We start from the raw sequence: 12,215 nt of genomic DNA on the forward strand, positions 1-12,215 counted from the left end.
AAACCATGCTTGGATTTTTTTATATATTAAACGTGTAAATGGATTAATGGACAGCTTCCTCTATATTCCAGAACCCTAAAAATATTTACAATATTCTCTGCCATCAATTTAAACTATTTTTCTCCTCAAATTCGTCGTAGGATTACACAGGCAGGAAGGTTTGAGGCAGTGCGTTTTCATTTTCACAGGTAAGAAGTCTTTCCGTCTGATGAGGTCTGACTCGGTAATTATTGGTCAAGTCTGATGTAGGGCCCGTTGATCATTTTACTGGTATAGCCTCCTGCTTCTCGTGGGGATCATCATGATAAGTAAAATACAACCCACGCCTCGCATCATAATGTTGTTCCTTCATGAATTGTGTGACGCAAAATGGCTTTTCTTTCACTTTCTAGCTTCTTTCCCCTGTGGCCATGGAAAGATTGACTCGGCTGCTCTTTTCCTCCTCTCCTTTCCCTTTATTATCATTATTGTCTTCTTTTTCTTTTCCTTTCCCTTTCCCTTTTTTTTTTTTGTGGGGTTGGAAATTTGAACCAGTTGCCCGTTGGGAAAAATTAGCTCTAATTTTCACTGCCAGAATTTATATTTATTTGTAAATTCAGTCGATAGGAATATTCAAAGACGAGACCGGACTTAGCAGGGGTGACCGTATAATTTTGATTTTGAAGGGGGCATTTAGTAAAAATGTTTTTTAAGAAATTGATAAGCACGTGGGTAATTTTTTGAAACTTTTCAAACTTCGGGGAGGTGGCCAGGCAACCATAGCCATCCAAAACCGTCCCTGTGAATACGTAGAGGAATCATGTATATCCGTTGGTAGATGCTCATTTTTTGTACCAATTTTCAAAGTTGGGCATGGAAAAAGGGGGTATTCACTGTTTCCAGATTGACCAAAGACTATAATAGGTTATTCGGGGTTTTGGTGTATCCCGCTTTTCATAATTTTTTAAATTTCTTTTAATTAAAATAATTTTTTTTGTTATCAGAAAATTATTTTAAAAAAAATTATGTAATATTTTAATATATTTTTAAATAAAAAAATATTTTAAAAAATAACAACATATTAAAACATCCCCGAACAAATCCACAGTATAATGGCTATTGATTAGTCATGCCATATGCCGTGGAGATGGATTGAATAGGATAAATACCTACGGTCAGCAAGTGTTTTTATATTTGTCGAGAATAAACCCGGTATTAGCCATAATTTTAGGAAGCGTGGACTTGCTGCTTCTCCATTCATGTGAACACACAAGCCTGCCATACGCTACAAATCTCTTCTATTTTTTCAATAAAAGATCCATGACTGCGCCAGGGAAAAAAAATGGAGATTCGTGAAAAAAGATTGTTATTAAATTCGGACAAGTTATGGGTTTCAAATTATTTGCAAGTAGTTCGGTAATATACATAATAATAATGATTCGGTTGTACCAAGACAAAAAAAGGAGGAGATTCACGAAAAAGAAGAGTTATTAAATTTTAATCAAATCATGGGTTTAAAATTGGTCAGCAAGTAGTTAAATAACACGCATGATGATAATGACTATCCAGCCGATTTAGATCAATATTATAAATTAGATATACAGATATTATATTAAAATCAATCAAACCTAGTTTAGTTTAGTCGAATATTGATTAAATGCTTAAGAGAATTGAGGTTTACTAGTATATTTAAGTAGATAGTTGTTTTTTAAAGTACTTTTTACTTTAAAATAATTTAAAATAAAATTTTTTATTTTTAATATCAACGTATTAAAACAAATTAAAATTTTAAAAATTTAAAAACAAAATTTAAATACAAAAACAAATATAATCTTAATCCCTCGACAATTGCAACAAGTTTTTGGATTTTTGACGCATTGCTGCACAATTAAAAACCTCTTCCTAATTCTCGAAAATTAATAATTTAATTATCACGTACATCTGTTTCTAGTTTTTTTTTTTTTTTAAAAAAAAAAAAGGGAAACCGAAGTGAACCTATAACATCGAGGCTTTACTATCTGGCATTACTATTTAGAGCCAAACTCGAAATTTGAGATAAGATGATTGGTAAACGAACACATCTTTTTATCTCTTGAATTTGTTTGGAGTTTTTTTCAACGAGAATTCGGAACCAATGCACCGTGCCGTGGCGACGACGAGTGGCGAGGTGACCCGTGAGTTTGAATTCTAGTCATCTCATACACTCAGGCCTTGGCAGATTTTTGGATCTCACTTGCTGGGTTTGAATAGCTAAGTGCATATTAGGCCCCACCTTTGATAGATGGCCCATCTAACCATGGATCAATGTCTGCTTAACAAGTGGGTTCTTACGTGAATCCAAGCAATCCACGCTCTTTTTTTGCTCGAAAGATTTTGAACTGTAAGCCCTGTTCAGTGTCTAGACCTCCTCTCAAGGATACCATTCTTGCCGACTGCCACATTTTATACACCCACAAGGTTCCTTAAAAGTACACAATAAGCTAAAAAAAAACATAATATAGGTATATAATAATCCAAGAAAATGGTAGATAGCCAGACGTACAAGACAAAATTGATATATATCTGTTCTAACTCTTTTCTTAATTTTCTTAATATTTTTTTTTATCAATTTACCTTTAATTTATATTTTTTGGTTTGATAAGATGTAATTTCAATTTAAATTAATTTCACATTAATTGGTATTAAATTCCCCCATTGAACACATGATTTATAGTAGTGTAATGTATTCAGATGAATTTAATACATTTATTTAAATTTTATCGAGAAGGTTTAAACTTAGACAATGTTTGTTTCTGGAAAATCACTTTTTAAATTTTCCTGTGTTTGTTTGTCATAAAAAAATATGGTCAACGGAAAATACTTTCCAGTCAAAATAAAAACACTTTCCGGTCAACGGAAAACACTTTCCGGTCAACGAAAAATTTCACTTGGTTTTCCAGGAAAGTGTTTTTTCTTTTGGCTATGTTTGTTTTCCGGAAAATAGTTTCCGGGAAACCACTTTCCAAACTTTCATGTGTTTGTTTGCCATTAGAAAAGTTGATCAACGGAAAACAATTTCCAATCAAAGAAAAATTTGACTTGGTTTTCAGGAAAGTGTTTTCCTGAAAAATTTGGGCGGAAAATACTTTCCGGAAGTTGTGAAAAATTTAAAAATGTTACTATTTGCTGATTATATCAAATTTGATCATCAAACTTTTGATTGCTATATATATTTTGTTTTGAATATTTATTTTTTAATCTCATCTCTTAAAATTAAATTTTTATATTAACTTTGGTCCTTGTTTTTATAATTGCTATTTGCTTTTTCCTTATCATTTTCTTTGTCCTCATTCTTTTTTTTTGTTACTTATTTTATTTGAAATAATTTATGAAATGTTTATTATTATTATTTTAATTTATTCATTTTTCAATTTTTTATTTTTTATTTGATCTCTGTTATTTTGATTATTATTTATTTTATCTGAAATAATTTATGAAATTATATTTTTTTCAATTTCATTCTCATTCAACCTTTTAATTTGTAAGATTTGTTCCTCATTATTTTAATAAACTTGAAAAAAATAAAACATTAATAAGTTATTTTCCAGCTCATTTTTCATAACATAACCAAATACTGGAAAGTGTTTTTCAACTTATTTTTCATTACACTACCAATTATCAGAATTCACTTTAAAAAAAAAAACTACTTTCCAGCAAACAAACGGGGTCTTAATAAATCAACTAATAAATCAAGAAAGAAAGCACAATTATTATTTAACCATCAAACCAATACCTTCAATTTCTTTTAACTATACGATACGTGTATATAATTTACAAGTAAATGTATAAATGTTTCTTGTCACATTATAATTCACTACTAACTTCTCTTATTCTGAAAGAAAAACTCTCAGACCGATGGTACGACACGAGTCCTTCTATGTTGGGCTAGGAATAAGCATTTATGAGCTCGAACTCAGGCATATAAAGTTATAAACCCAAAACAGCCGGAATCCAAGACAAGCCTTCCAAAATCCACCTATCCTACTCGGTCGTCAAGTTCCTCGAATGACGAGGCTGGGTCATTTATGATACGGGTTATTCAATGGATCCAACCCAACGTCTCTCTTCTTTCCCATTTTCTCGTTTGAGTGCACGGTGCAGCAGAAAGTGACCAAGCTCTTTCCCAGAACGAGCACATCTTTCTGCAAGCAATGTGTTTTAAAACATATACTCTATCCGTTCTAGAGAAAGCGAAAATTTGTCAAATGGTAGGACTAATGGAAGAGAAGAACTGGGTTCCCCACTAGCAGAAAACATATCACTACAAGATTTAACAGTTTTACCGACGGAATTTTTCCGTCGGGGTAAGACACATATTCCGTCGGTAAATTAATTACCGACGGAATCACTAACGAAAATGCTCTGTCGGTGAATCTTTTGTCGGTAATTTTTTTTCCGTCGGTAAATCCGTTGGTAATAAAAAAAATAAATTTATCCGTTTCATTTCGTCGGTATATCCCTCGGTAATAATATTTTTTTATTACCAACGAATTTACCGACGGAATTACCGATGGAATTTCCGTCGGTAATTATTTAAAAACATTTTTAAAAAAATTCATTTTATAAAATTATAAAATAATTTAATTAGCATAAATTAACACTGTATAATATATACTCAAAATGCTTGGAAAAAAGAATAAGAAAATCAACTCAAACAAATTTGCAACAAATAAATAAAACAAAAAAAAAATTCAACTAAAAAAATTCATATGAAAAAAATAAAGTTGCAATTGCTAAAAATTTAAAAATCATATAAATAAATCAACTAAAAATTGATCTCATATGAAAAAAAAATCTCACAACAACATTTATACAATTATTAAGAACAAAAACAATTAAAAATAAAATAAAAAACAAATATAGTGAAAAAAATCATGAAAAAAGAAGAAAAAAGAAAAATCTTACCTTAATGTAGTTGCAAGTGAAGCTAAGGAGAGAGAAAAAAATTTCGTTAAGCATATTAATTAAAAAAAAAACTAAGAGGATAAAAGAAGAAAGAAGAAGAAGACATACCCAAGCATGGAGGAAAAGAGAAGGAGATGAGGAGAGAAAAGAAGAGAAATAAATATATACTGATGTTTTTTACATATAGTGAAGAAGAAGAAGAACAAGAAGAAGAATAATAATAAGAAAAAGAAATGAGTCTGTCTCTTGTGAAATAAGGGGATTCAGGCTTTTTATTGGGGCGCGTTACCGACGGATAATTGAATATTAATATTTTTTAATTATTCCGTCGGTAATTCCCTCGGTAATATTTAATTTAAATTTTCAATTTCGTAAAAAGTTTTCAGAAACCGCCAATAATTACCGACGGTTTTTCAATCCGTCGGTGATTCTGTCTGTAATATTTAAATGAAAATTTTAAATTAATTGAATTTTTTCAGAAAACCGCCTAATAACACTCTCTGAAAAATACCGACAGAAAATTCTGTCGGTGATTCCCTTTGTAATTGACATGATGAATAGTGTCCACAGTTTACCAACGGAATTACCGAGGGAATTTACCAACGAAATTTTCCGTCGGTAATTCTGTTGGTAAAAATGACACGTCATCTTTTTTTTTTGCTTTGTTTTAAATTGTTTTCCCACGGTAATTCCGTCGGTATATACCGAGGGAATATTTCCGTCGGTAAAGTTCCTCGGAAATTTACCGACGAAAATATTTCCTTGATATTTCCGTTTGTATTTATCAATTTTCTGGTAGTGTATACACTACTTCCTATTTAGGGTAAAATCCAAAGCAATAGGAGGTAGTTCACTAAGCCACCCCCACCCACCCACCCTATTTCTGTTCATGTGCACTTTGTTTTCCCTTTCAACGCCTCCATAATTGCCTCTTTACGTGGAAAAGAAAAACTTTATCCACAGTTCAAGGATCACTTCCATGGTCATACGCATCTCCTACTAACAAATAGAGATCGCCACTGTAAAAACAGGGACCTTTGATTATATATTGTTGCTCGACTTTAATGATCGTAGCCATTATAAAACATGGTCTTGGTGGAGGCCAAAAGCACTACAGGACATGTGTATACCAAATATGGCAACGAACATACAAGTGGCCGGGAGATGCTTCCACAATTATGTGTACGATGGGGAATATTGGCGGTTTGCTTCTACTATGGCCTCAACTATGCAAGATGGTTTGATTTGAGTGGCCTCCTAATTCTGGCAAGTGGGGTTTTCCAGTCAGAGCCCTTTGAAATCAATGGTGCTGGGGTCTTGTCTTTGGTCCTCCGCTATCTGCTTACACTCCATCCAGTGAAGAAATTAGTGTCCTGTCAACCACCATAGGAGTTAGTTACATGACGGAGATGAATTGCCTAATTACCTGCCGTTGAGATTTCTATTATACTCGCATGAAATCATAAATACAGGAGGGAGCAGTGTTTCTTGAAAAACTTTTCTATTGTACAAAACTTTTCTTGTTTTGTTATTTTATGCACAAACGGGCATCCATACATGCATTATTCAATCTATTAAAAATGAGATACTAGATAAGTTAATTAAGATCCATACAATTTGAGATCTAATAAACTTAAAATAAAACAATAAAGATTAGTTAATTTTTAATTAAATATTAAAGATTATTAACTATATAGTTAAGTATCAGTTAATTGCCATGTATAAAAAAATGATTGAAGTTAGCAGTCAGTTAGTTTCAAAACATTAATTTGAAGTTATTTTTATCTTTAAAATGAAATACACAAACTTATACTGTAAAAATCATCACTTCTCATATTTTTTGAAGTTTAATTTAATATATATTTAAATTGTTTTTATAAAAAACACCTTTCACTCTCTAAAGTTAAACAACTAATTTTTAAAATTCTAACTAAATATTATTTTTGGTATTTTGCTTTGAAACAAAGCAATAAAATCTAGAAAAGTAGGGGCCAAACAAACTCCATCGGATAGGACGAGATCAAGAGAAAACTCAATTCTCTGTCATAATTATATATATTTGGTCATATTTTTCAAACTAATATAAAATAAAGCCCATGTTTGTAGCTCAGATCGACCATGTAAATCATATAGAATGTGGAGCAAATAACAGTTCATCTCTCCAGGGATTTCAAGTAGGCTTAGGATATGTTTGTTATAACAATTTCTTTGACATCTAAGAAGCCTTGATAGGGGATTCTCTCGTACCAAACACCCTATTAATTGCATGACATGTTCTTGCTCCTTGTATGTGTTTCTACATCAACCGCAATATTTGGCAGATGTGTTTTTATATTTGCAGGGAATTGCTAAATATATCAGGAGTAGTAGCATTGCTACTTTTTATATAATATGAAATCTAATGTAAAAATTATTTATAGATTTAAACTTTATGTGAGATGGAAGATTACAGTTCCAAATATATAATTGGAGTTTTATCTCTGCATTAGATCGCGCCAAGACTTCCACTGACTGTTGTCGACCAGGACTTGTCCCCAGCAATCTTCGATATGCTTACTATATAGTTTCCACTCGCAACTAACGAAAATTTAACCTGGGCGTACGTACTAGTTTTGTGTTCGGACAGACATACATACATAAAACGTAGAAAATCATCACAGTTTCGGAGTCTCTCGAAGTTCGTCGCCATACCAAAGCATATCTATCTCCCGATGCTTCATCGAATCACGTCCCGAATTTTTAAATTCCCATCCAAATCCGATCTTAAAAAAGACCCAGAATAAGAAAGAAAGAAAGAGGAGAGGAAACAAACGTCACCTAAGATCCATGTCCTTAATTAAATAGACCGATCCCCCTTTGCCTTTATGAGCATTTCCTTCTAATGTTTAACTGTAAGCTTATGATCAACCCCGTCACAAGAATACAGAGAAGAATTTGCTGGTTATTCGTAAAGTCTTGGTGAATATTTTCTCGCGAAGATTTAAACTAGCTAATCAAAGTTTGTTTGGTGTTATACGTACCAGATTCTTAGTTAAAGATGTTTAATGACAAGGGAAAACGATCGAGCACCGTATTTTTATCGGAGAAGATAAAAGAAATTGAGCCTGTGAATGTTGAATCTAAAAATAACGAAATTGAACTGATTAGTTTTATTTTTTGAAAAGGATGGAAGAAAGGATCATTTTTTGGGAAATAAATTGATTTTGTGAATTTTGAATTTAAAAATAATAACATTGAAGATACTACTTTTATTTTCGTGGAAAAGAAAGATCATTTCTTTGGGCGTCCCTCGGTTTCTAAATTTAAAAAAATATGAATGGTGTAGATGATGACGGATCGAGTGATGAATAGGTCAAAAAAATATAAGAATCCGATCTTGTATATTTTGTGATCAGTGGTTAAGAAAAATAATATAGCATATGGTTGAGAAATAATTATGCGTACACTGCTAGTGATGGTAGATTTTTGCATTATATCCCATTGGTTGGTGTAATTAATCGTCGCTATGGTGGAATAAATGGTGCTAATGCACTTGACAATTGCGTGAAATGTCAAATGTGCTCATAGTGACATGTTTAATAAAAATAATTGTCACTGAAATCATTTTTTCTTGGTGGGGCATTAATTATTACAATTTACAAGAACAATCTTAGGAAGAAAAAAAAATGTTGAATAGCTAAATTAATTTGTCTTTATAGGATGAGATATTTTTTAAATCCGTTTTTATATCTCTAATTCAGCCACTTTTAATCACGTAATTAATAATAAGTTTCTAAACTATCATTCATGTCAAATTCTCAAGCCAGCATATCAAGATTAATTAATCACTTAATAATATATAATTAAGTTTATATTAATTTGAATATGCATAAACTATCCAAGTCACGTTTTTTCATTTGTAAATCATGTCACTAATTTTGATGAAATATCCTAAAAATCTCATAAAAAATAGATTAGAACTTAATCTATATTTTATTATAAAATTAGCTCAATCAAAGATAAAATAATAAGCTGAAAACGTACTTCATTGATTTAATGATGTTTGTTTTACATAAAATAATTAATATAATATTTTTTATGATTTTATTGTATTTGTTCATTATAAAACATTTTTTATGAAAAATGTTTAACTAAAATATTTTCGTTTTCCAGTAAACCTTTATAAAAAATATTTTTAATTCATCAAATTCTATAAATAATATTATACAATAATTTACATCACCCCCCCCCCCCCCATCAATTACACTATTTTTACCACATCACCCATCACCCTACCACTAACACTACCAAAATCTCATCACTTCATAGTTCATACCACCATCGCTATCGTTAACTTCCATCTCTATTCTCATCAAAACTATTATCACAACTACCATCTTTGTTGTCTTATTACTACAACATGTTATCATTATTATATTTGTATATTTTTAACATCAAATATTGTAATTTTTTATGTTAAATAATTAATAATAAGGATTTCATATATATAATATCTTTAATTGGTAAAGTATTTTTTTTTAAAAAAAACAAATGTAATCTTAATAAGAAAGTGGCTAGATGTACCTGCACAAAAAAGCAAAGCAACATGACTGCCACAGGATTTCAATCCCGCGAAACACGACCTTAATTTCACTGAGGACCGCGCGCGGCAGCTCAGGAAAATCTGTGTAATTAAAGCGTGTTTATGTGATTGTGATATTTGGAATCAATACGTTGAAAATCATAAATGCCATTAAATCCAATTGGATTTGATACAGTGAAAGTTATAGCATCTCTCTCTCTAAAAAAAAAGAAAAAAAGAAGAGAGAGAGAGGGGCCAGGGTGATGCATTAATATGGAAAAAAAATATGCCACGACAGGTGAGAACGAGGCACATTCCACCTGCTTATTCATGCCACCAAATTTGTTCGTCCAAGATGCATCTCCACGTTTTAGCTCGACCAGTGCGAGAATGATGGCGGTGGAACGGCCCCCATCTAATCATCACTCAGAACTCAAAAGAGAATACTAGCTGGAAAGAAGGGGGGGGAAAGGGACAATAAGTATGAGAGGTATTAAATAAATAAATAAAATCTAAAAGGAATCACTGTTTTATTGTATACATAAACTAATTACAGTATGGATTATAATGATGTAATGACAGTTTTACTTTTCTAAAAAAATCAGAGGAATAACTATTAATTATTATCAATATTGATAGAGAATTGAGGAGAACTTGGTTTTTTATATATTTGTAGAGCAGGTAAAATAAGTAAATTATTTTTAAAATCAAGATTTATTTAACTAATTTTTGGGGGGTTTTTTTAATTTTTCGAGCACATTAAAATGATTAAATTAATCTTAAAAGCACAATTTATTTAATTAGTGTCCAAGGGCATTTCTATATTTTCATCATGATTTTTTTTTGTTAATTTAGTATTTTAATAAATATAAAATATTATTTACAAAACAAAATTAGTTGGCATGTACATTGCACGCGGCAACGCATCGATCCACTGCTTTGTCTTGTTCATTTTGGATGTGCAACAAAATCTATCGGCCAAAGACGACCTCTCTCGATGTAGTTGAGATTGTCTTGGTGGCCCATCTTTCCTCGTGCAACACGTGTAGTTTATTGACCTTGCGCAAACAACTTATTTTCCCTTTCTTTTTTTTTTCCTTGATTTTCATGTATAAACCTCTAGACCTCAATTCAAAACAACCTTTTCATTATAAGTTGGGAATGCTTACTTCATGATGTTTTATTTGGTTTGCTTTGACGACGTGTGAGGTTTCTTTCATTGTCATCGTATAACCTTTTACATTGGTGTTAGAATATCATTTTAGTGAGCTATTTTTTATGATGGAAGCGGTATCTATGATGGAGAAACGTTGAGTCTCTAGTGGACTTTTCTTTCTTCTTCTTCCAAATATAATATTGGTAAATTATTTTTTGTAGTTGATTGTTGCCATTTCTCTTTGTCAATGCTTTTTTTTAATCATGTTATTAAATTAATCAAGCTTATTGAATCCAGTCAAGTCAATGACATGAGTCTCAAAATTTTCTTACTTGTTTAAAAATGCTAGTGTTGCCTGAATATTGACCTTCATAATTTATTTTTATTTATTTTTTACAAGATTATTATAATTATACATGTTACAGATTTAACATGTTAACCTGAATTAATCTAATTACCGTCTTGATATTTTTAAAAATATTATTCAATATATCATTATATTAATATTTAAAAAATATATCATTCAATATATATTCTATTAGAAAATATGTTAACAATACTTAAATATTTTTTATACATTAAAAAAATTATTCAACTGACGACACAACACGTGTGAGTGATGAAGTATCACTTAAAGTAACAAGATACAATTGACGCGCATTAGAAGATGAGTCATAATAAAGTTTCTAAAAAATGGAAGTCAAATCCCATCACTCTTTACACACACACACACACACACACACACATAAAGCACATCCACGGATCATCAGCAATGGTGCTCATACAGTTTTCAACCAAGAAGTGAGGGGAAAGTTTAATATATCTTTATATATAGCAAAATATCCATGCGCTAAATGTTTTTTCTGAAAAGCGATGAACATCATCGACCATTGGAAATTGGTATTCTGTTGTTGGCCCCATGACAAATGAACCGAGAAAAGTAAGTTCTGTTCCTCCATATTTTCCCCATACAAAATTATTCCCTTGTAATTCATCTTCTCATCTACAGATCCCATTAAAGATTTGCTGTGCTAGCAGTATAACTCCAGGTATAAAATTAGCTAGCTAACTAGCTAGGAGAGGGCCACCAACAAAGCATCCACATGCATGCATGTCCCCCACTGATGATATGCAGTCACCTTTTTGTTGCTGTATTAACTATGAATAATTACTCAAGAACTAAATTAGCGTTTTCATAATCTTTTCCTTCTTCCCTGCCCTAGTCTTCATCGTACCCGAGTGCAGATTCCTTTAATGTACTCAGCATTAGCAAAAACGCAACAAATTTACTTTCCCATCTGCTTTTTCTCAAGAAATCATCAAACTTTGCGCCACGCAGATGAATGACGACCCTCCTCAGAATAAATCTATGGAGCAGTTGTCCTTCTAAAATGGAAGTTCGAAGTTCAAACGTTTACTGGTAGAGAGTTTATACATTAATTATAATTAACTTTAGCTCGTAAGCTACTCTCCAGGTGACTCCAATCAATGCTTTTATCCACCAACCACCAGGCACTTAAAGGAGAGTTCGAAAAGCATTAGACTTTAGCTTTGCTTTGGTGGCCATAGATGATA

Source organism: Populus trichocarpa, chromosome 8, assembly GCF_000002775.5.
Source record: "Populus trichocarpa isolate Nisqually-1 chromosome 8, P.trichocarpa_v4.1, whole genome shotgun sequence".
Lineage (NCBI taxonomy): Eukaryota > Viridiplantae > Streptophyta > Magnoliopsida > Malpighiales > Salicaceae > Populus > Populus trichocarpa.